This window comes from Pogona vitticeps, chromosome 5, assembly GCF_051106095.1.
Source record: "Pogona vitticeps strain Pit_001003342236 chromosome 5, PviZW2.1, whole genome shotgun sequence".
Lineage (NCBI taxonomy): Eukaryota > Metazoa > Chordata > Lepidosauria > Squamata > Agamidae > Pogona > Pogona vitticeps.
The window spans coordinates 100,522,938-100,546,259 of NC_135787.1; the positions used below are offsets into that span (position 1 = coordinate 100,522,938).

The 23,322-nt window shown below is 42.7% G+C and overlaps 1 long non-coding RNA gene and 1 other non-coding gene across 2 annotated transcripts; both read left to right on the forward strand.

Annotated features, from left to right (window-relative positions):
- The first annotated feature begins 1,277 nt into the window (after positions 1 to 1,277).
- LOC110075002 (uncharacterized) lies at positions 1,278 to 15,019 on the forward strand. The gene is made up of 2 exons (XR_013545596.1): positions 1,278 to 4,254; positions 14,854 to 15,019. It is a non-coding gene; the product is annotated as an uncharacterized LOC110075002 (transcript).
- Positions 15,020 to 19,026: 4,007 nt separating this feature from the next.
- On the forward strand, positions 19,027 to 21,578 carry LOC144589473 (uncharacterized). The gene is made up of 2 exons (XR_013545595.1): positions 19,027 to 19,368; positions 20,499 to 21,578. It is a non-coding gene; the product is annotated as an uncharacterized LOC144589473 (long non-coding RNA).
- The last annotated feature ends 1,744 nt before the right edge of the window (positions 21,579 to 23,322 follow it).

Sequence of the window (23,322 nt, forward strand, 5' to 3'; positions counted from 1 at the left end):
TTGTATTGTTTCTAGAAACACTACCGGATAAACAAGTGAAAACAGCTGCAGAGTGAAAGCTGAAATCCTCTACTCGCTCCTCTGTGGGGATAAGTCCCATTAAAATCATGGTGCTCACCTTTGAGTAGATATATGTGAGATTGCACACGCTTAAGTCAAGGTAAATTATCCTACTTCATGAGTTTGGCCTGACATTCCCTCCCATTTATTGTCAACTGGGGGCGAGAGATTTTCTCTCGGAGGGAAATACAGAGTTTTGTTCGAGAACGTAATATGATCCGTGGCCAACGTAGGAAGGTGGAAAATTTCAAGGCGTTGCAATCTCAGACTGAACGCACTAGATTCAAGTCTCAGCCCTGTCTGCCCTTCTGTGGATTTACCTCCTGTGGAATTTGATGGATTTAAGAATAGAGATTATTTTTTTAGTACAGTATAAAGGGCCCGGGATTGCCTGGACCATGGCTGCCACCATGCGCCTACTCCCTAAGCAGTTTGCCCGGTTAAACTGTCACTTTCTTTCTGCGTAACAGAATTAAGCCCCCCCGCCCTTTATTTGCTGCGTCCAGGGTGTCTCTTTTGCGCGACAGATCCTCTTTCCATTCCTCTGGTGAAGTGGGCCGTAGTGTGGGGATGCTTGCAGCAAATCAACTCGTTTTCGTTTTGCCACAAGATCCTATGTTTGGGTTGGATGCCTATTACTTATGAACGTTTAATGTTCTCAGAGTTGTATGCTTTCTCCCTTCCTTGGGCTAATACGACTCTCGATTTTGTAGTAAAGCTATGCCAGCCCTCTGTTTTTTTTTGGGGGGGGTGTTTTTTTTTAGTTACTAATTTTTCAAGTTGATTTGCTGTTTGCAGAAGCTGCAACCGTTAAACCGTCAACTAAAGGCTTCGCCGGGCAAAGTCCGCCCCTCTAGCCTTGTTTATCCTCCTGCCATGAGGTGACACAAAGGTCTCGTTCCTATAGGCTGCCGGTGACGTCTATCACGACACACCTACCAAACAGTGCCCAGCCGCGGGGGAAAGTGGCGCGCTGCGGGCCTTGCGGAACCGTAGCCGCTTTAAGCAACGGAGTGAATTCGTTTGGCCTTAGCAGTGTTGAGTTCGTTCCGTTACAGCTCTTGGTGTTGCTGAAGCAAAGGGGCCGGACGTGGAATTACTGTAATCCTGTGACTCCACGTGGCAGTTAACATAGGCCTCCGGGCACTATGGATGTTGTTGCTCCACGGCAGGGCTGACCCAAGACATTTTGCAGCCTGAGGTAGAACGACGGATTCTCTGCTCAGTTCTGAAATCTAATTGTAAAATTATGAATTTTTTTTAATGAAATGTTTTTGAAATATTACAAATATTTACTGTCATAGTATCTGTTGCAGGGTTCCAGGTGCTGCTTTGTAGGAACTAGGGTAGTATGTTTCATTTTTCACTCCTGCTGCTTCTGTTTATAATACACGTGTGTATGGTGGAGTGGGTGTGAGAAATGGCCTGTAAGTGGTAAGATCAGAGGAAGAGAAAATGCAAAAAAGTACAGACTGTTATGTATGCATGACTCTCCAGTCCTTCTCAGTAGCCTATGCAAGATGATGCTATGTATGTGTATACCTACCTATATACGTGTACGTTGTTACAGTGACAATGTATAAAGCTGTTGAATGCAAGCTAGTGTGTTTACATTTACACCAGCAGTAATTGAACACACCCTAGTGATGGTTGAAAATGTGTCCATTTTCTCATGTATAAAAAGATAAGAGTTGTGTGGCCCTTACAAAATACAGTGCTGGACGGGCAATACCTTTATTAGACCACTAAAAAAATATCTAGAGTCTGTTAACTTTTGTGGATCAAAGCCAGTCTCATGATGAAATGTGAGGGTGGCTTTGCACACGTTGCTAAGGGTCTGTCTTTTTTCCAGCACTGCCATGTTGTCAGGCAGGACATACTGTAATGGGAAAAGTCTGTTTTCTTGCATAGAAAAGGAGGTGTTTAAATGGAAAAAGAACACCCCATTTGCTCCTGTAAATTAGGAGATAAGTAAATTTGCCCTCTTGAGGCTTTTTATGTAGATGTCAGCTGCTACCGTTTCTTATGATCACACACCAAGAAAGTTCAGTACATAGTTTCTCCTGAATTCCATCCATAAGTGCTTGATTCAGTGTTGTGTCATCTGTTGCTAAAATCCAACCACTCAAATCACATTGTGAATAGAAGTTGGCTTTCTTAAAAATTAATACATCCCATGTACACTCACCTGGCAACAAACTCCGTTGAGTGTTGTGTGTCACTACTTAACATGCAAAGGAGTGAGATATAAGGTTTTTCTTATTTTGTCTAATTATTGGAATAGACTGACCATAAATATTAATTTTATTTAACAGCACAAATCTCTGATGCATTTCAAATGGGAGCAGTTATAAACTACAATGCTGTGCCCTTTGGGGATCAACAATAAGTACTGTACAAGCAGTTTCCAAGTTCATTGGAAAGTGTACATTAGTCTGAAAGATGCTTGCTAGTTGCTGAATCTACTTGCCTTCATTAGTATTCGAATACACATCTATTAAATTACACTGTTATAGTGGAAAATGGATGCTTGTATCTGAAATGGTGGGAACTGTATTCTTCAGTGGAGCAGTCTCATGCAGTGATGTCATTATTGCTGTACTGTAGTGACACCAGCTCATCTTCCAGCAGCTCTGCTTTAAAACACAGATGCAGCAACCAGAAAAGATGATCAGCCTAGCCTTAGCCTTTTCCCGCAAAGACCCTGACCTTGAACATGCCCCACCAATCAGATATTGGCCTTGAGGGATACCCCCCCAATTGTGCATGCAAGGAAAACACCAAGCAGGAGACGAAAAATTAACTGTTGTGGTTATCAATTCGTTCCCTTTTTTCCCCACACACAAAATGGACAAGCAGAAGTGCAGGACTAAGGCATATAAGAGTAAACATGTGAACACAAACAAAGAATATGGTGTTATATTAAAGTCTGGCAAAACTTTATTTGAGGTGACTTTTCTTGGACTACAGCCATTTCCTCACATGGAGTGTCGCTTCAAGCAGCAGGCAGATGCTTACATAAATTTGAGGAGAGGGGAATTAGGAACATAGAAGTCGAAAAGGTGCAAACATCCATCATTGTTTTAACAGACATTGGCTGGGAACGGGCCAAGGACATTGCTGTATAGAAAGATAAGCATAACAACAACTGTGGTGATGAAAAGTTTTTACATCCCAAGAGAGTTGAGTGGACTACCAAGGGAAAGGTGGTGGGCGACTCGTGAGGGATTTCTATAGGGAGGTTGGGCAGCCCGTTGCTTCGTCTGGGGATTTCCTGCAGCGATGGGCGGCAAGACTCGACGGGCCTTAGGGGTCCCTTCGAACTATATACCATTATGACTCATCCGGGTTCAGTAGGACTTCATGCCAGGGAAACAAACTAGATCACGGCCTTATAGCGCAATCTTTGGCGTGTGCCTGCTCAGAAGTAAATCACGTGAAGCAGGCGATCTTCACGGGTCTTAGGTACAGGATTGAAGTTCCCTGGATTCTTCCCGATTTAACTTCGCATGTAGAGGAAGACACCCTCCACAGACCCGAGTTCGGGTCGGTAACTTTCTCAAAGCCTTTTTAGGATAAACTTTCGGGGAATGCCCTCGTCCTCTGAATATTATTTCCTCGGGATCCTCCGCTAAGGTCGAAGGGAATAAACCCCTTCGACCTTAGCGAAGGATCCCGAGTAAATATACTCAGGGCTCCACTGCGCAGCTCCGCGATTTTTGTTCCTCGTTTAACGCGCTTTAATTTCGAGCGCTCCGTTTTTCCGGGGGAGTTGTGCATTCTCCCTGCTGAGAAAACTTTGCAGTCGCGCCGTGCAAAGAAAAGGAGGCGCGGCGCCCTCCAGTCTGCTTGGAAAGGAGGAGCTCTGCCCGATCTTCTCTGCGTGCGGCTTAGACGGAAACAGCCATGCATCTATATAGGATCGGGAGCCGGGGAGGGGTAAAGAGAAACGAACAATTCCGCCGGAGCCCTCCTCGCCCTCTTCAGCTTGTGCTGTTGTGGGAAAACGGAGCCGCTTTCGCCTGGCCGAAAGGGAGTTTGCAAACGCCTCAAGCGGGGGAAGCAGATGGTGCGGGAAAATGACCGGGAAACTATTTTCCTGTTTGGCTTTTTTCGTAGAAGAAAGGAGAGAAAGCAGAACCTCCTACCAAGTTGTTTCAGATCGTTCTCATGTCATCACCACCAAACAGCAAAGTGAGCATAAGGGTTCCCAGTTCCTACCTAACTAATCAACCGCTTCCATAATTTTGTCTTGCACTTAAGGTCCCCAATCTCGACGTCAAAATTCAGGATAAGAGTGGTTGGCCCTCTGTGGTGCCAGCTTGACTGAAGATGCTGTTAAAAGATTATTTTCAAAGGAATTTGCTGCGGGATTGTTTGAAATAGTGCAATGATAGGTCTTGCTACTGTTGCTCTCTTGATGGAGGTGCAGTAATTTAGAGCCTATCTCTGGAGATGGTTAATTTTTACTGTTGACATTGCCAACAGGCCAGAAATAGAGAAAACCCCTCTGGCTCCCTCTTTTGATTCTGCACATTGAACATGCAAAAATCCAAAAGATGAAACAAAACTTCTCTTACCACTTAGGATTCGATAAGGGAATGCTGAAAAATGAAAAGTGCATCTTAAACTACCCTTTAAAGGTAAAAAGTAAGCAAAAATTACTTCTTTGGCAAGTACTTAATGATTGAACTCCTGTTTAAGTTGGCATCATGTAAATTTACATCTGCTGAAGTTTGCAGCGCATTGTGTCCAGGCAGCCAGAATTGTGCAGTTTGATCACATAGTTCATATCTGGAAGTGGTTTGTGTATATTCTTCCCTGCTGCAATTTTTTATTTCAGTTTCTTCAGATTATGCATGCTTACCTGCACAACAGGACTTTAGCCATCATACTACTTTTGGAATATAACTTAGTTAGACCTTCTTACCCCAAATATTAGCATCATAGTATAATTTAGTTGGAAGGGGCCTAAATCCACTTCTCAATGTGGGAATCCAAATCAAAGCAGATCTGACAGGTTGGGTGTCCAGTTCTCTCTTGAATGCCCCCAGGATTAGAGTGCTCACTACCTCCCAAGGTAATTGGTTCCTTTGTTGCACTGCTCTAACAGTTAAGAAGTTTTCCTGGTGTAAGCAGCCCCTTATCTCCAAAGAGATTTACGGGGGTGCCGGAGACTGGGATGAGTCCGAAATCCAGACAAACCTCTGACTGCTGAGCAGAGCCCTTAGGTCTCAGCAAGGTCCTATCTAAACTTCTTCCTCAAAAGCCAATCTCCTTCATTAAGAAAGCAACACACACAGACAAATCCATGAGTTATACTCAGAATAATCTGGCTCTAAATCTTTGGTAGCAAACACACATGGCCAATTAGACATTCAGCTAGTCTGTACAAGAACCAATGCATGCAGATCAAATCATTACTGCTTTATTGAAAATAATTGCTTTAGAAAAGGTTTCAGTTGATGGTAAAATAGTTCAGTAGGTACATTTTCATATCAAGACAAACGGAACACTCCCCTCCCCCACTCCAGCTATAAAAATAAAGAAAAGGAATTATGCTGACTAATAAAAAGCATAACACAGTCCATCTCACGTGTCTTGGGTCTTCATAGGCTGACACTAGATAAAATCCAGTTGACTTCCATCAGTCCATGGTAGGAAAAATAGTCCATAGCAAAGTTATAATCCATTATGGGAAAAAGCACGTGTCTGACCTTTCTCAGTCCAACTCCATCTTTTTCCAACTCCTTACCAACTTCCTTCTTCTTCCCAGAATTCTTCATAAGGAACACCCCCTCCTGGGTCTTGTTGTCCCGCCTAACTTTCTCATGAGAGCTTGAGAGTTGTTATCAAGTTTTGTAGCAGAATTATTTTGACTATGAAAGTCTCTGCTCTCTACTCATCTTAGCAACGAGATAATCAGAGAGCGAAGCTTCTCTGAAACAGCATGAAAAACTTTCCTACTACAGAACAGACTTTAAATCAAGATGGATGCTATTGGGACAATCTTAGGACTACATATCCCATTCTAATACACATAAAAACACAAATCATCACACCTGGTATTAAGCCTAAATCTGGCTTCTTGTAGTTTGAGCCCATTATCACATGTCCTACACTCCAAGATGATCAAGAACAGACTCTGCCCTTCTGTATGACTACATTTCTGTCATATCTCTCCTCAGTCTAATTTTTTCAAGGCTAAACATGCACAGTTCTTTCAGTCTTTCCTCATAGGTCTTGGTTTCCAGTCCCCTGATCATCTTTATTGCCCTCTTCTAGTCTAAACTTTTTCCAATTTGTCAGTATGCTTCTTGAAGTGATGGTATCCAGAACTGGACACAGTACAGTGGTGCCTCGCATAGCGAGGTTAATCCGTTCCGGATTAACCTTCGCTATAGCGAAACATCGCTGAACGGGACAGGGAAAGCCGTTGGAACGCATTAAACATTGTTTAATGCGTTCCAAAAGGCTCCTTTACTCACCGTTCAGCGAAGTTTCCTATGGCCGGCAGCCATTTTCGCGCCCTCGTTAAGCGAGGGGAGGGCGCGAAAACGCTGCGCGCGGCCATTTTGGGGCTTCCGGTGGCCATTTTGTCCACCGAACAGCTGATCGTCGGGACTTCGTTTTGTGAAGATTGGTAAGCGAAACGCTTACCGATCTTCGCAAAGCGAGTTTCGCCCTATCTAAAGCTCGTTGAGCGATCGCATTAGCGATCCCCAAAAAGGGATCGCTATGCGATTTTGTCGTTGTACTGTGTGCTCGTTAAGCGAGGCATCACTGTACTCAAAGATGAGACTTAACCAGTGCTGAATAGAGGGGAACTAATACCCTGTTTCCCTGAAAATAAGACCTAACCTGAAAATAAACCCCAGTATGATTTTTCAGGATGCTTATAATATAAGCCCTACCCCAAAAATAAGCCCTAGTTAAGTGAAAGTCAGCCCTCACCACTGTGCAGCAGCCAGAAGATGGCATGACTGTATTTGAATAAACGTAGATTTTTGTACATGAAAAAAAATAAAACATCCCCTGAAAATAAGCCCTACTGCTCTTTTTGGAGCAAAAATTAATATAAGACCCTGTCTTATTTTTGGGGAAACACAGTAGACAGACTATACTTCTGTTAATGCATCCTAAAATTGTATTTGCCTTTTTTGTAGCCATATCACACTGTTGGCTCATATTCAGCTTTTTATCTACAGATCCAAGATCCTTCTCACTCGTAATATTACTAAGCCAAGCATCCCCAATCTTGTAACCCTGCATTTCTTTTTCCCCCTAGGTACAGAACTTTGCACTATTCCTGTTAAATTGCATTCTGTTGTTTTCAGCCCAGTGCTCAAGCCTATCAAGATCTTTTTGGATTTTGTTCCCATCTTCCAAATTATTAGCTATTCCACCCAATTTTGTGTCATCTGCAAGTCTGATAAGTATTTTCTGCACTCCCTCATCCAAGTCATTAATAAAAACATTGAAGAGCACTGGGCCTTATGGTACCCCACTTGTTACCTTCTCCCAGTTTGAGAAAGAACCATTGACAAAACATTGTATGAGTATGATTAATTAACTGCATTAATTTTAACTGTTTATTTCCAAGCTCTGGGTAATCCTTATGACATTAGACCTGAGTATCATGTGTACAGCAATATAGAACAGAACCTGACTGAACTTTTCAGGGTTCACTTTAGAGTAAATACATTTAGGATTATGTTGCGGTTGCATATAAACAATATTGCAGCTGTAATCTTTTATCCACATACCCAGAAATAACTGCCACTGGGTAAGTTCTGGTTCTTTAAAACATTTATTTATTCAGTGTAATGTTAGATAAAACATTAAATACAAAGAGAGAGAGAAATAAGAATAATATTACTAAACAGTTTTAGGCTTTCTTTGTATCCCCGTTTTCTTTGTCATATTGTTCTACAGAATGTCTTCCCAAAACATTTACTGTTGTTTTGTAATCCGTGCACGTGTTCTGACGAAGTCATAAAATCTGTAAAAAGGGTATTATGTCCCAGGAAGGCACCTCTAGGCAAAGATCCTGTTGTTGTTTTCCTTTTCTGGAATAATTTCTCCAAAGTTGCTATTTCCCGTGATTTCCTCCCGCCCCCCCCCCCCCAATTTGAAATCTTCAGTATTTTCCAATCTTCTGCTAAGTCCATTTTGGCTACTATTAGCATGAATGAGTGCTTATGCAACAGATTTTCATTTTTACCAATGATGAAGAAGAGATCTTTTCACAATGGGGCATTGTAGAGGTTTCACCTAGTGATTGAAGGTTGTAATCCTCAGAATACAGTGGTGCCTCGACTTATGAATGTCCCGACATACGACCATTTCGAGTTACTGTACGACCAGCTCCAGCTGCAAAATTTTGCTTAGATTTGCAGCCAGAGCTTCCAGTTATGAACAGAAAAAGGCAGGGAATTCAAATTGCTAACCATTGGTAGGTGAAGAGGCTGCTTTTTTGTAGTTCTTTCGCCTCAGCATTTAAGAGTGAGTGTGATCAGAGAAGGCTTTGAACTGCCTGGTAAGGTAAGGTGCTGCTTTCTGCTTTTTAAAAACTTCTGGGTGGGTTTTTCAGTGTAGTTTTGGGCTGGGTGGTAGAATTATGTTTCTATGCTGTGATGGGTCTTGCAAGGTTGTTTGCTTTTTGGGAGTGTTTCCCCGTTTCCAATGGGTCTTGCACGGTTTGTTTGCTTTCTGCTTTGCTTTTTTGCATTTCTGATGGGTCTTGCACTTTGTTTATTTTGTTGTTTTTGCATTTCCGATGTGTCTTGCATGGTTTGTTTGCTTTTCTCCCTCCCCCCCTCTGCCAGAACGGATTAATCATGTTTCCAATGGGTCTTGCAAAGTTTTTTTGTTTGTTTGTTGGTGGGTTTTTTTGTTTGTTTTTGTGATCTTTTTCATTGGCTGGAACGGATTAATTGCATTTCAATGCATTCCTATGGAAATGGTTCTTCGAGTTACGACCATTTCGAGTTACGACCAGAGTTGTGGAACCAATTAAGTTCGTAAGTCAAGGCACCACTTTACATGGGGAGATTAAATTATTGACTATTTATAAATTCATTTTGAATTACAATTAACTCATTTTAAAAACAAGTAGCAGCTATGTTCACATTTCTTGTGGTCCTTAATGAGCATGCCAGCTTTCAGATTTCTGTATACCATAGGATTGGATCTAAGCATTTGAAATACACAGTTTAAAATCCTGTTAGTTATGCCTACTGATGTAATACAATTGGTGCAAATATCAGTGGCAAATTGCAGCAACCTAAGAAGTTAAGTACAGGGCAGTGATGGTGGACTTATGGCACGTGTACCACCGCTGGAACGCAGAGACCTCTCCGTCTGCATGAGAGCCATAAGTCGCTGGATCCCTATCCCTCCACCCACCACAACCGAACCTCAAGATCGGAAGCCACCTATCCCTGCTACCTTCCTTGCTTGTGGTACTTGCAAATCAGGCACTTGTAAATCTGTTCTTTTGAAAATCATAGATAAAGCTGCTTTATTGTTCACTGCTGTAAAAGAGTCGACAGCAGTTAATCCGGCTTGTGAATTGCTACTTCTGCCAGACGTGACTGCAGGCAGGAGGAAGGTGCAAGAGAGGGAAGGGTAAGATTGTAGAAAATTTTGGGTGTCTGTGTGTGTGTGTGTGTGTGTGTGTGTGTGTGTGTGTGTGTGTGTGTGTGTGTGTGAGAGAGAGAGAGAGAGAGAGAGAGAGAAAGAGAGAGAGAGAGAGAGACTGACGTTCATAAAACTGTGGGAAAAATGATGTGACTTCAAGCAGGAGGGAAGGTTCTAATTAAGGCAGGAAGGAAGGTGCAAGAGAGGGACGGGTGATTTCATCAAGCTTTTTAAAATGTAATGAGAAGCAAAGGGGTCATAGCAAGCTGAAGCAACTGATTGTAGAAAATTGAGGAAGGGATGGTGGGTGTGCACGCGCGCACGCACAAGACTGTCTTTCATAAAACCACAAAAAAGGTACCTTCCAAAGTGTGTTTGTGAGAGTGAATGAGTGAGTGAGACTGACATAAAACTGTGAAAAAAGGAACCTTCCAAAGTTTGCTTTGATTGCAACACCAAACAAAAGGTCTTACAAACAAAAGACTGTGGTTTTCTTTAATGAGTTAATCCATCTCATGTGCAGTCTTCCTCTTTTCCTACTGCATTTCACTTTTTTCTGCATTGCTGCCTTTTTCAGTGAGCTTGTCTTCTCATGATGCCACTGTAATACAGTACCCTTTTTATTTTAGCTTCTAGTGAGAGTCCACACTTAATTTGCTTTACAGTGGTGCCTCGCTTAGCAATGTTAATCCGTGCAGCAAAAATTGCTGCTAAGCGATTTCATCGCTAAGGGATATTTAAAAGCCCATAGAAACGCACTGAAACCTGATTAATGTGTTCCTATGGGCTAAAAACTAACCTTAAAGCGAAGATCCTCCATAGGGGCAGCCATTTTCGGTGCCTCTAAAGCGAGGCAAAACAGCGGGCGGCCATTTTGTTTACCCGGCAGCCATTTTGAAACTGCTGATCAGCTGGCCAAAAATGGGGGCTTTGTGATGATCACTTCCCTGCGATAATTGCAAAGCGAATTTTCCCCATAGGGACCATCGCAAAGCTATTTCATCGCTATACGGAGCGATCAATATGCGAGGCACCACCGTACAGTGGTGCCTCGCATAATGAGCGCCTCATATAGCGACGAATCTGCATAGCGATCCCTTTTCCGGATTCGCTAATGCGGAGGCATCGCGTCGGCCTCAGTGGGTGAAACTCGCATAGCGAAGATCGGTAAGCGTTTCGCTTACCGATCTTCGCTTTGCGATGCCCGAAAATCAGCTGTTCGGTGGCTCCAAAATGGCCGCCAGACACCCGAAATGGCCGCACGCAGCGTTTTCGCATCCTCCCCTCGCTTACCGAGGGCGCGAAAATGGCTTCCAGACCCAGGAAACTTCGCTAAATGGTGAGTTTTCAGCCGATTTGGAACGCATTAAACAATGGCTTTTTACTTTCCGTTTAACCAAGTTTTCACATAGCGAAGGTTAATCTGGAACGGATTAACCTCGCTATGCGAGGCACCACTGTACTTATCTTCCTAATAAGTCATGATATCTGTAAAACTCTTTTCCAACACTACATTTCAAATAAGCGAAATGTATGTATACACTTTGTGTAGTGTATAAAATGTAGGTAAACACTTTAAAAGCTTGCACTCCTAGATATAGCTGCTTTTCTGAGGGTGGTTTACTTTGAAGGAAACAAGTTCAGGATTTCAATGTACTTATTAAGCTTTATAAATAGGGTGCATTTAATTAGATGTTGAGGTGGATAAATCCATTGGTAAAGCAGCTACCGTGTTTTCTAGACTCACAAAGAGAGTATGGCTTAACAAGAAGCTAACAGCATATACCAAGATCCAGGTCCTGAGCACACTCCTGTACTGCAGTGAGTCTTGGACCCTTTGTGCACAGCAGGAGAGGAAGTTGAAAATATTCCATATGCACTGTCTCCGATGCATTTTTGGTATCACTTGGCAGGACAAAGTTCCAAATAGTGTAGTCCTAGAATGAGCTGGAATTTTTTGCATGTATACATTAGTGAAACAGCGATGTCTACATTGGCTTGGGCATGCTATGAGAATGGCTGACGGTCAGATTCCAAAAGATCTCCTGTATGGAGAATTAGTGCAGGGAAAGCGCCCCAGAGGGAGACCACAGCTGCGATACAAGGATATCTGCAAGCAGGATCTGAAGCCTTAGGAATGGACCTCAACAGACAGGAAACTTTGGCATCTTGAGCATTCAGCCTGGAGGCAGGCGGTGCATCATGTCCTCTCTCAATTTGAAGAGACACTTGTCCAGCAGGCCGAGGCAGTCCCAAAACCAGCAAAATCAGGGAGGTGGACAGGGGAAAGATTGCACTTGTCTTCAGTGTGGAAGGGATTGTCACTCTCGAATTGGCCTTCTCAGCCACACTAGACGCTGTTCCCTCTATTTAGAGCACATGACCATAGTCTCTTGAGACTGAAGGATGCCTACACGTACACAGCAGTAATTTTGCATTATGCTGTTGGCATCGTCATGAGAGAAGAGTTGGTGAAACTATTGTCCTTGCCTGGGGAAGAACATAAGGCAGAGATATCGACAATGCTGTGATGGAGGCTTTTTTGTTCCAAGACATAAGAGCAGAAAAAGTAGTTTCAGTTACTAGTGATGGGGCACCTTGCATAGTGGGGATTACATCTGGTTTCATACAGTTCTTTGTTAAAGAAGTACAGTAAAACATCCGGTCATTCAGTTTCATTGTATTATACATCAAGAAGCTCTTTGTGCCAGAGAAAATAGCAAAAATTAGATAATATCCTCAGAGATGTCACAAAAATGGTGAATTACATCATGGCTCGTGCTCTTCATTTTCAACAGTTTCAAGAACTTCTTGATGGGGTCCACGCACAGTATAATACTTTACTTAAGTACAATAATGTCCGGTGGCTGAGCAGAGGATGAGTCCTGGAGAGATTTGTACCCTGCTTGGATGAAATTAGGTTGTTTATGACTGAAAAGTAAGAATATCCACAGCTCACTGATACAGCCTGGTTTACCAATCTCATGTTTTTTTACAGATTTTACAGCACACTTCAATATACTGAACAAAAAACTGCACGATTTAGGGAAAACAGCAAAAATGATGTTTTGTGACATCAGAACATTTGAGAGAAAACTGCAGGTTTTTGAGAAAGAAATTGAAAGTGGGCAGCTGAAATCTAAAAATGCATTTGGAAATTTCTACATTATTTACGGACAATTCTACAAGCCATCAGGAAATCTACAAGGAATTTTCTAGCACTGTAGCAGCTGCAAAGGAGAATTTTAGGAACAGATTTTTATAGTTCTGTAAGATGGAGACAATCCTATTTTCTTAATTCTCCAGATAAAGTAAAATTTGAAGAACTTGATCTTTCCTGTTTACACTGGTTAGATTTTAGGAATTTCAATAAAACTATCTGGAAAAATAAGTTCTATGATCTGCATGCAACACTGGAGAAGACAGAGTGCAAAGGGATGATAAAGGACAGCGCAGTTGGTAGTTCTGAAAATGAAATCCTTAAAGTGTGGAATTCTCTGCCAAATAATTTAATGAAAGCACTTAGGATTGCTCTTCCTATTTTGTTTGGGGCATTTTATGCTTTTGAGCAGCTGTTTTCAGCTTTGAATTATATCAAATCTGATACCAGAAACAGACGGACAGATGCTGTGAGTGCTGCATGTGTTGCTCTCAAACTAACAGCGTATGAGCCAAGGTTCAACAAATTATCAGCATGCATACAACATCAAAAATCACATGTATTGTGCAAAAGCATGCAAAATTTAAACTTTTGCCTAATGCAGTTTTGCAATCCAAGACACTAGTTTAGGAGTTGTTTAAAGTGTGTTAAGTAAGTTTAGTTTTCTTGTTTATCTTGCTCATACTAATACAGGTTGACTTTTACTTTTACTAATCCAACACCTGTAGAAGCAGGGAAAGGAACTGGAGTAAGGCATACAATTTCAGTCTGGCAAGTAATCATATTACAAGTTGAGTATCTCTTATCAAAAAATACATGCACAGAATTATTTTAAAAGTTTGTATAAATTACCTGGCTTCAGGCCATGTGTACAATGTATTACTTTAATATATTTTTCCATTTAGTAGAGTTGATAGGCTTTTTTCAATAAAAAAAGTTTGTATCATCGAAAGCTCTGTTATGTATTTATTTTAAGAGAAAATGTGTTGATTATTTCAGACAACTGTATGAGTTGTTTTTTCTAAACTAAAATCTCAGTATTCACATTTAATTGCAATGTTGGCACTTTGAAAGACATAATTTGGGTTTGTGTTGTAGTTTGGGCACTCAGGCTCAAAAAGGTTTGCCATCACTGGTATAGGCATTTGCTGTTGCATGCCAGTTCTATTACTTGGTGTGCAAAAGCTAGGAAAATTCACCACTGAGATTGGTACCAGTTGTGTTATGCCAGCATAAAACCTCAATAGAATTTTGGCAAAATCCTCTTTTATTACTATGAATTGTTAAGGAAAATACCTAGAGTGGTTTGGAATTTCCTAGGAGCTACCATGGACCATACCTCCTGTGGCAGATCTCTAAACACAGCATGACACTTTGGCCGTCAATACAGTGGTACCTCGACTTACGAACTTAATCTGTATTGGAACGTTGTTCGTACGTTGAAAAGTTCATAAGTCGAGGCAAACTTTTCCATAGGAATGCATTGAAAACCATACCAGCTGTTTTAATCCGTACCAGCTGTTTTTCGTTCTTAAATCCAGGCGCTGTTCTTAAGTCGAAGCATTAGTTCCCATAGGAACTAATGCAAAGCTGGTTAATCCATATCTACCACTAGGGGACGAATTTTTAAATTTTTTTCTTCTTTTGGCCTAAGATGAGCTTAAGTCAAAAAAAGGGCAGGAAAGGTTTTTTTCCCTTTGTTTCATAAGTCAAGGCACTGTTCGCAAGTCAAAGCAACTTTTTGCAAACAGAGCCGTTCGTAACTTGAATCGTTTGCAAATGGAGATGTTTGTAAGTCGAGGTACCACTGTATTCTACTACAAGTCCTAGCTAGTGCAGACCCATTTAAGTAATTGCTGGATTGTCAATAAACACTTGCGTAAATTCCACTGAGCCAGTGGATCTGCTGTAATTGAGATTAACAGCAGGATGCTGTACTTTGTGTTTTCCTTCTTGCACTAAGAAATCTAAATGTACCCTCTTCTTGGCAGGGAATTACGGCTTTGTTCTCTCATAAATGAGAAGCTGAAGGGAGGAAAGATGGAGCCAAAACCTGCAAAAGCAAGTCATGCAAGAAGAAATCTTTTTGGTCCTGTGGACCATGATAATCTGCAGCAGGACGTCCAGAACATGTTGTGGGCTAGCATGGAGAGGGCGATGCAAAGATGGAACTTTGACTTCTTGCAAGATAAGCCAACAGAAGGCCTTCTACAATGGGAAGAATTGCCAGTCCATGAGGTTCCCACTTTTTATCATAATCTTGTGATTGGGCAGGGTTGTTATCCTCTGCAGTCCATGAACTGGGATGTAACAAAGGAGACCAAAATGTCCCATGTTGGCAAAGTGATGAAGAAAACAAAGCCTGCCAAAAGGATAGCAAGGAAGAAGGGTGTGGCAGGGAAGAAGCGAAGGCAGACATCTTTTACTGGTATGTAGAATGTATGTTTGTTTGTTTATTCTATTTCTAGCCCACTTTTCCAGCACTAGCTGGCTGGATAGCTCAGTGAGTTAGACATCTGACTGTGGAGCCAGAGGTTGGAAGTTTTATTTCCTATTGTACCTCCTGGGAGAAAAGCCAACCTGGGTGGCCTTGGGCAACATGCACAGTTCCAGGACACTCCTCAGAAGAAGGGAATGATAAACCACTTCTGAGTCCTCTCTACTTAGAAAACTCTGAAAATCCTGAAAAAGGGTTGCCATGCGTCGGAAGTGAATTGACAGCACTTGATGATGATAATTTCCATTACTGGGTAGTGCTCACAATAGCATATCATCTATCACAAAACATATAAAATAATCAAAAACAAATAAAGTGATAGAATTGTTAAATTTAAAGAAAACCAAGCAAGACCTTAACCACCAGTTGAAATCACTACAGTCAACTAAATAATACCATAAGCAGTTTGGAGAAATTTATCATGGTAAATGAAGGAGGGGGCCATCTGTGTCCCAGAGGCTTATGCAAAGAGGAACTCCTTGTGGATGAATGTTGTGGTATAGATCAGATGTCCCCGGCCGCGGAGACATAACCTCCCACCCCCGCACAGCTCCTTTGTGCATGCGCACACAAGCGCTCCCCCACCCCTTCGCACATGCGCACACGTGCCCCCAAGCCCTGTGCCACTCTTTGCACATGCGCAGAAGCGCACACACACTCCTTCATGCATGCTCACAGGCGTGAGGGGATGCCCCACCTTCCCCAACCGGTCCGTGGGGTTAAAAAAGTTAGGGACCTCTGGTGAAGATGACTGAGTGTAGTTAAGAAGCTTTAGGCCTCAGTTATTTTGAGTGCTGATGTGATATAGTGCAGCGGTCCCCTACCTTTTTGGAACCGCGGACCAGTTGGGGGGGGCTCTGTGCCCGGGGGCATGGGGCACCCTTGCGCTCACAGGTGGGCGTGTCACGCTTGCAGGGACATGTTGTGCTTGTGGGCGCTGCACAAGTGCGATGCACCTGCCCGCGAGTGTGACACGCCCACTGTGTGTGCACGCGGGAAGGCGGAGATCCGTCTCCGCGGCCCAGTCCTAGGAGGCCAACAGACCAGCATTGGGTCACGGACTGGGGGTTGGGGATCCCTGGTATAGTGGATAGTCTGTCAGACTGTGTCTCGTGAGACCTAGGTTCAAATCCCCACTTGACTGTGGGAATTCAGTGAGTTTGTCAATAGTAAAGCTACTTATTAAATATCTCACATAGAAACCCTACTAGCGCCCCTATAAGTTGTAATTGGCTTGATGGCACATAGCATGTTCTGTACTCAAATCTATCATCTGTTCTTAGTAGAAGGTAGAGAACAGTGATAAATCTCTATGCCACCTATGAGTAAAGCTCCTAAAATGTATTTCAACCTATATTCTTTCAGTTGCTCATATTCTTGTGAACTCACAAAATGAGCACTGATATATGTGAGCTCTTTTAGTCATACCTTTTCTCTTTCCAGAGGCCTTTCTATGAATGTTCACAATAACTGTGGGTTTTCTTTTCCATTGAATGTGCTTCTTATGCTGCACAGCAGTACGTGGTTCACCAGTGTACACCTTATCCCCCATCACAAATCGCTGCTGGAATAACTTAATTAAATGGGCTTTGCAGATCCCACAGAATTCTAGGGGCCTTGCCAATAAGATGTTTCTTTGGAGTAATTACAAGGCATCAGCTGCTGGCAGGAATGTGGTCTTTATTCATTGCCAGTTGGGGATACTGAAGGTTAAATGATCATGAGAACTATTTCTTCACCTCATTCCCTTTAGCACTGCTTTTCTACTTTGACAATTTGCCACTCGTTCTTGATTGGGTAGAGGATGTTATTTTTACTGATGTGATTCATAATTATTCTGTACAGAAAATGTCTGTGGGAAGGATAACATTTATTAAAATATGTTTTCTTTGCTGATACAAGCCCTTCTAGCATTGATACAGCAGCTTTCAATCCCAGCCCTGTTGCCTACCAGTGGTGTCGAACTGTGGCCCTCCAGATGTTCTTGGACTTCAACTCCCAGAAGCCTTCACCACCACCTCTGCTGGCCAGGATTTCTGGGAGTTGAAGGCCAAGAACGTCTGGAGGGCCACAGTTCGACACCACTGGAACAGTGGCATTTTATTCTCATAGTATCCTGGATTGAAGCCCTATACCTGTGGGGCACTCTCTATTTCAGGCTTAATTCACCTGAGGATAGAATTGTACATACTGCTCTTCCCTTCCTGAGATAGACCTTTCTCATGTTATTATGTTTTGTTGTCATTCCTTTTATAGCACCTTCAATATGTGTGGCATGTTGTACTTGTATACAGTATGCAAAAAAGACAGCTCCTTTAAGCCATGAAGCTTCTTATGTGAATTTCAGCAGGACGAGAGACATGAAATAAAGGAATGAGTTTCACATCCCTGCCATTCCCATTTGCCATATCAGAAAGACTTACTAAAATAATGAATATGAAGTGCTTAAAACATGGATTAAGCTCGCGAATACCCTGTTTCCCCGAAAATCAAACCTAACCTGAAAATAAGCCCTAGTATGATTTTTCAGGATGGTCGTAATATAAGCCCCACCCCAAAAATAAGCCTCAGTTAAGTGAAACCCCGCCCTCCACCATTGTGCAGCAACCAGAAGAAGATGACGACTGTATTTTAATAAATATAGATTGTTGTGCATGAAAAAAAAAACATCCCCTGAAAATAAGCCCTAATGCATTATTTGGAGCGAAAATTAATATAGGTAAGATAAAGGTTCCCCTTGACAGTTTGTCCAGTTGTGTCCAACTCTAGGGGGCAGTGCTCATCTCCATTTCCAACCCATAGACCTAGCATTTGTCTGAAGACAATCTTCTGTGGTCACGTGGCCAGCACGACTAAACACGGAACGCCATTACCTTCCCTCCGTGGTGGTACCTATCTATCTACTTACATTTTTGCATGCTTTCAAACCACTAGGTTGGCAGGAACTGGGACAAGCGACAAGGGCTCACTCCGTCACGTGGATTCAATCTTATGACTGCAGGTCTTCTGACCTTGCAGCACAGAGGCTTCTGCAGTTTAACCCGCAGTGCCACCACGTCCCTGTCTTATTTTCAAGGAAACACAGTATTAGAGAAATGTGTCACTTTTATAGTTTGTTGCCACACAAGGTTTCTCATTTTACATCTTAGCATAAATGTTTTCATAAGCATTTTATTGCTACATTAATTGTGTAGAAGCCAGTGCATCAATTGAATATAAATTTAGCAAAGGATTTCAGTGTTATCTTCCATAGATTACAGTTACAAAAAAGCAAATTACTTTGCATATTTATTAGGCTTTTTAGTTATTGGGATCTATACAAGACACACACTCCTTGAGGGCCTGAGTTGGTAGAGGCTTCAGAGTGGCCCGCTACACCCAGTTTTGCAAGACAAAGCCCCGGGAGGTTTCTGAAAGCAGTGCTTTGCTGGGGGGGGGGCGGTGTGTGTGTGCTGTTCTCCGTTCCCTGCCTGCCTCACAGCTGATTGGTGCAGGGTGTCAGAGGCTTCTCTGGGCTTTCCCAGCAGGTAAACAAGCAGTGGAAATGCACCCGGGGAAGCCTCTGAAGTGGCGCTTTGCCATGGGGGTGGGTGGGTAGCAGGCACAGGCCCGCAACGCCCCGCACCAACCCCCCATGGCAAAGTGCTGCTTTCAGAAGTCTTCCGGGGTTTGTTCAGCAGTGGAAAAGCACCTAGGAGGTTTCTGAAAGCGGCACTTTGCCGGGGGGGTGGCGGGCCTGCCACCCACCCCGCAGCAAAGCGCCACTTCAGAGGCTTCCCCTGTGCATTTCCACTGCCGGTTTACCTGCTGGCCAAGCCCAGGGAAGCTTCTAAGACCCAGCGTCAATCAGCTGTGAGGCGGGGAGGGGGAAGGACTAGAGCGGAGAAGAGCACAAAAAGGCTGCCGACTCCCTGCTAGGTGCCAGCTCTGAGTTGTTTGGTGCTCTTTTTCCGGCTTTTCTGGGGCTACCAAGGCACTGTGAGGAGCCGGGCTCAGTCTACAGTATCTGGTAAGTGCGTTTTTTTATTTTTATTTTATTTTTTTGGTTTGGACTTTTCCCCCCATAGGAACGCATTAATTAAATTTCAGTGCATTCCTGTGGGAAACCATGCTTCGCAAGACGAAATTTTCGTTAGACGGCATTAACCGTGGAACGGATTATTTGCGTCTTGAGAGGCACCACTGTACAATTTAAATTTTAAAAATTCTATTTAAATAATTTAAAAATCTATTTTTAAATATATATTGTAATTTAAATCAGATCCACCCTGCCTTTTTTAAATCACTAAAAAAAATTATATGTTAAAGTTACAATTAGAGTAGTCCTGTTTGAATCAGTGACACTTATGTAACAGTTGACTCACCAAATCCCTATTGATTCTATGGGTATACTAATTTACTACACTAAGCAACAGGATTTTGGCCAATGAATGTTTAATGCATTTGTAGAATAACAGTTTACAACTATTCAGATGTCCACTGAAGCAGTTGTTCTTTACACCTGCATGGGTATCATACTTTTGAGGGGCTGGCTGATGTAGCTAGGGCTGGACAAATGGTTCTCATACCCTCAGAATGTTTGCAGTGCTGTCCTACACCATATTTATTACATGCAGAAAATAAACACAGCCTGCAAAGGAAACTTCATTTTATTGAATGCTTCCAAGTCAAAAAAATCTGTGCACATAATGAATGAACACATCAGGGAAAGGACAGCACTGGGCAAAATCCCATTGCATAACTACATGGGTAGACCTTGACAGTGCATCCAGGGTAGTTGCAGTAGTGCTGAAGCAGAAGTGCTGTCCATGAAGCCCTTCTACTGACATTTTGCACTATTGGTTGCACTGGGGATGCATGACCAATTCCACAATTGAATAATGGAATTGCTTGTTGTCGGTCATAATGCCCAGTACATTAACACGGGAATTATATCTGCATAAATAGGATTTTGCCCACTAGATCAATCTGTATGGTATGAAAGCTTTGTCCATGGAGGATCCCCCTCCTTTTATTTTTTTGTATATGCAGGAGAGATTCTTATTGCCTTTTTCTGCACAGTATAGAGTTGGTCTCAGCAGCAACAATACAGACTGTATTCAATGTGCAGTATCTAATTGTTCATTTGGTTTTGCACAGATTACTACACAGCGAAGAAAGATAACAGAGTGGCTATGCAAACTCCTGTGAAGAAACTGGCTATTTAGAATGGATCATCATACGTTGGATCTACCTCCAGATGTTTTTCAAAGAGAGTATCCAAACTAATATAACATTTTGAAATTGTGTTATTCACAGAGTAACTTGTGGAGCCTCACTCAGAGCATCATATCTGAAAATAAAAAATGGGAATCTTTCAGAACATTTTTAAAAAATTCTTTCATGAGAATGCAGTTAGGTCAGACAAACTTTTTTTAAAGGTTGTAATCAGGAAAGAGGCTAATTGTATCAATGTAACACCTCAGTGGATACTGTTTATCAATATAAAGAGTTAATGTTCAAAATACTATGTATGAACAAATTGTGAGTACCATTATATGGTCTTGCATGTTGTATGTTTTTTTTAAAAAAACTTATTTAATATATTGGCTTTCTTATTGTGAAAATCAATGATGTTCTCTACCAATTAAGTGAACTTATTTTTGGCTGTTAAAAGTTTAGACACCATATCAAAATTTGATTGGTGTAACAGTGAGCCTATAATTTTGCACTTAGAAGTTTATTATGCATATAGTTCCTTAATCTTGCATCAAGACACAGCACCTGTGTTTCAACTTGACTATTTTTCTAACTGGCTTTTCAGAATAGTGTGCCATAGAAGAGTAAACTATCCCCACTTGTTCCATACTGAAGCATTACACCAAGGTTTAATTACAGCCTCTTAGTATGAGATCTCAGCATAACATCTTCTCCTGAACAGTGTGATCAGCAGAAGGATGATGGTGCAGCTCTTGTTGAATTTGCACATCTTCATATTGTAGGTGAATTATAAATCAGAATGTTTCTCCATATAAATAATTCTCAGTTCATCGAAAATTAGCTCTTCAAGGAGAAGAATGTTAATTTAGCGTTTTGCCTTGCTAATTTTCTACAAGCAGGGGATTTCCTTCTGTGGGAAAGCATTAAAACATGATCTCACACCTGTAGGTTTAAGTGGCAGCACATGATTCTCCTGAACATGTAGTTCTCCTTTTTGCTAGTTAGATTAATAGAGTCCCAGTCCTATTGTTTTCACTTCTGCTGTTGGTTCATTTGGGAATGATCTGTTGATGTTTCCAATTATGCCATGCTTGGGCCTGTATGGCCCATGAATGTTGCTTCTGGAGGTGAAGAACAAAATTACACCGTCCCATAGTTACATATATTATGCTGTATAATGGAAATCTTTCTGTTTGTTGACTCTTGGAAACTAAAAAGGTGTTGCTGATAGCCTGTGATTAGTTAAGAATTTTCTTCTTCTAATGAAAGCATCTACTGCACCAAGTTTCTTTCTCCTTTTGAGATTATGCATATTAGCTTCCTTCGTTTGCTGATTGGTCTTCAGGATGTTATTCTGTGAAGTTTGATTTCACAACTGAAAATACTGTATCAGTTACTTCTGTCTGGCATTAACAGTAGTAGGGTAATGGTAGCTTTATTCAAACTCAAATTTGACAGGTGCCACGCCCCCTTTTGGACCCCTGCAGCGGAAGGGGAGGGACTTCCGGCGTCCACGCTCGACCCAGGCCCCTTCCGGCGGAAGGGGCTGGTCGAGCGGTGACGTCGGGGGTTGTGGGGGTCACCGTGGGCCTATAGGGGTGTATTCCTAGAGTCTGGGGTCCCCCGTGACCCTAGGGTGGCCTGAGGATTGGTCCCCGAGGGGTTGTGCCACCCCCACGGCCCTGTGGACCAATGGGGAGCGGTTGGAGGGGCTTGGCTAGAAAGGGTGGCCCTAGGGCATGCCCCAGCATGCCTTTAGGCCCTGCATGACGTCAGGGGTTGTGGGGGTCACCGTGGGCCTATAGGTGTCTTTTCCTAGAGTCTGGGGTCCCCCGTGACCCTAGGGTGGCCTGAGGATTGGTCCCCGAGGGGTTGTGCCCCCCACGGCCCCTGTGGACCAATGGGGAGCGGGTGGAGGGGGTTTGGCTAGAAAGGTTGGCCCTAGGGCATGCCTCAGCATGCCCTAGGCCCTGCAAGGGTGGGAAAGTCCCAGGGATTTGCAGAGAAGCTATAAACTTGGTTCGGGACCCTTCTGCGCGCTCTTGCGGCTCTTTGCAAAGGTCTTGTGGCTTTAAAGACATGGCTGACAAGGAGAACAAAGCTCCCGAGGCAGGCCAAAAGCTTACGGGAAAGCCCGGGAGGCATTTGCGTCCCAAAGGCTACTATTATGGGCCGGTGGGATTTTCCATGCCGTTGTGTCCATTAGGAACTCCTACAAGACTAAAGGCTAGCCTTCCCAAAGACCCAGAAAAGTTAAGAAAAAAATGCAAGTCTGCAGAAGACGTATTTGTATTTACCGCAAAGCCTAAGCAGAAGCCGAAAAACACAAGAAAACCGGACTGCACACTGATGTGGGGTGATGATGAAGATGCTGAGCCTCAGTGCGTTGATGGCGAACAAGGGATAAAAAGAGATTTACAGAAGCCGCCGGGTTTTGCGGCGATTGACGATGGTGCTGAGCAGCAAATGTTGGCAGAGGCTCCAGACGAAGGCTTTGAGAGTGATAAAGAGAACCAAGTCAACCTGGTAAGACCAATTTTCTTTTTAAAAAGTCTTATTAAGGGTTCCGTTATAAGGGCTTTAAATGCCATAGTTAAGGATTTATGCTAGGGTTGGGGGGGGGAGGGGGGGCGGTAAAGGGCCTTTTAAAAATGACTAAAACCTTGTTTCATTTTCAATCACAGGAGAGCTTGTTTCAAGCTCAAACACAGGAGGGACCTGAACATGATGGTGGTGGTGATGATGATGATGATGATCTTGAATG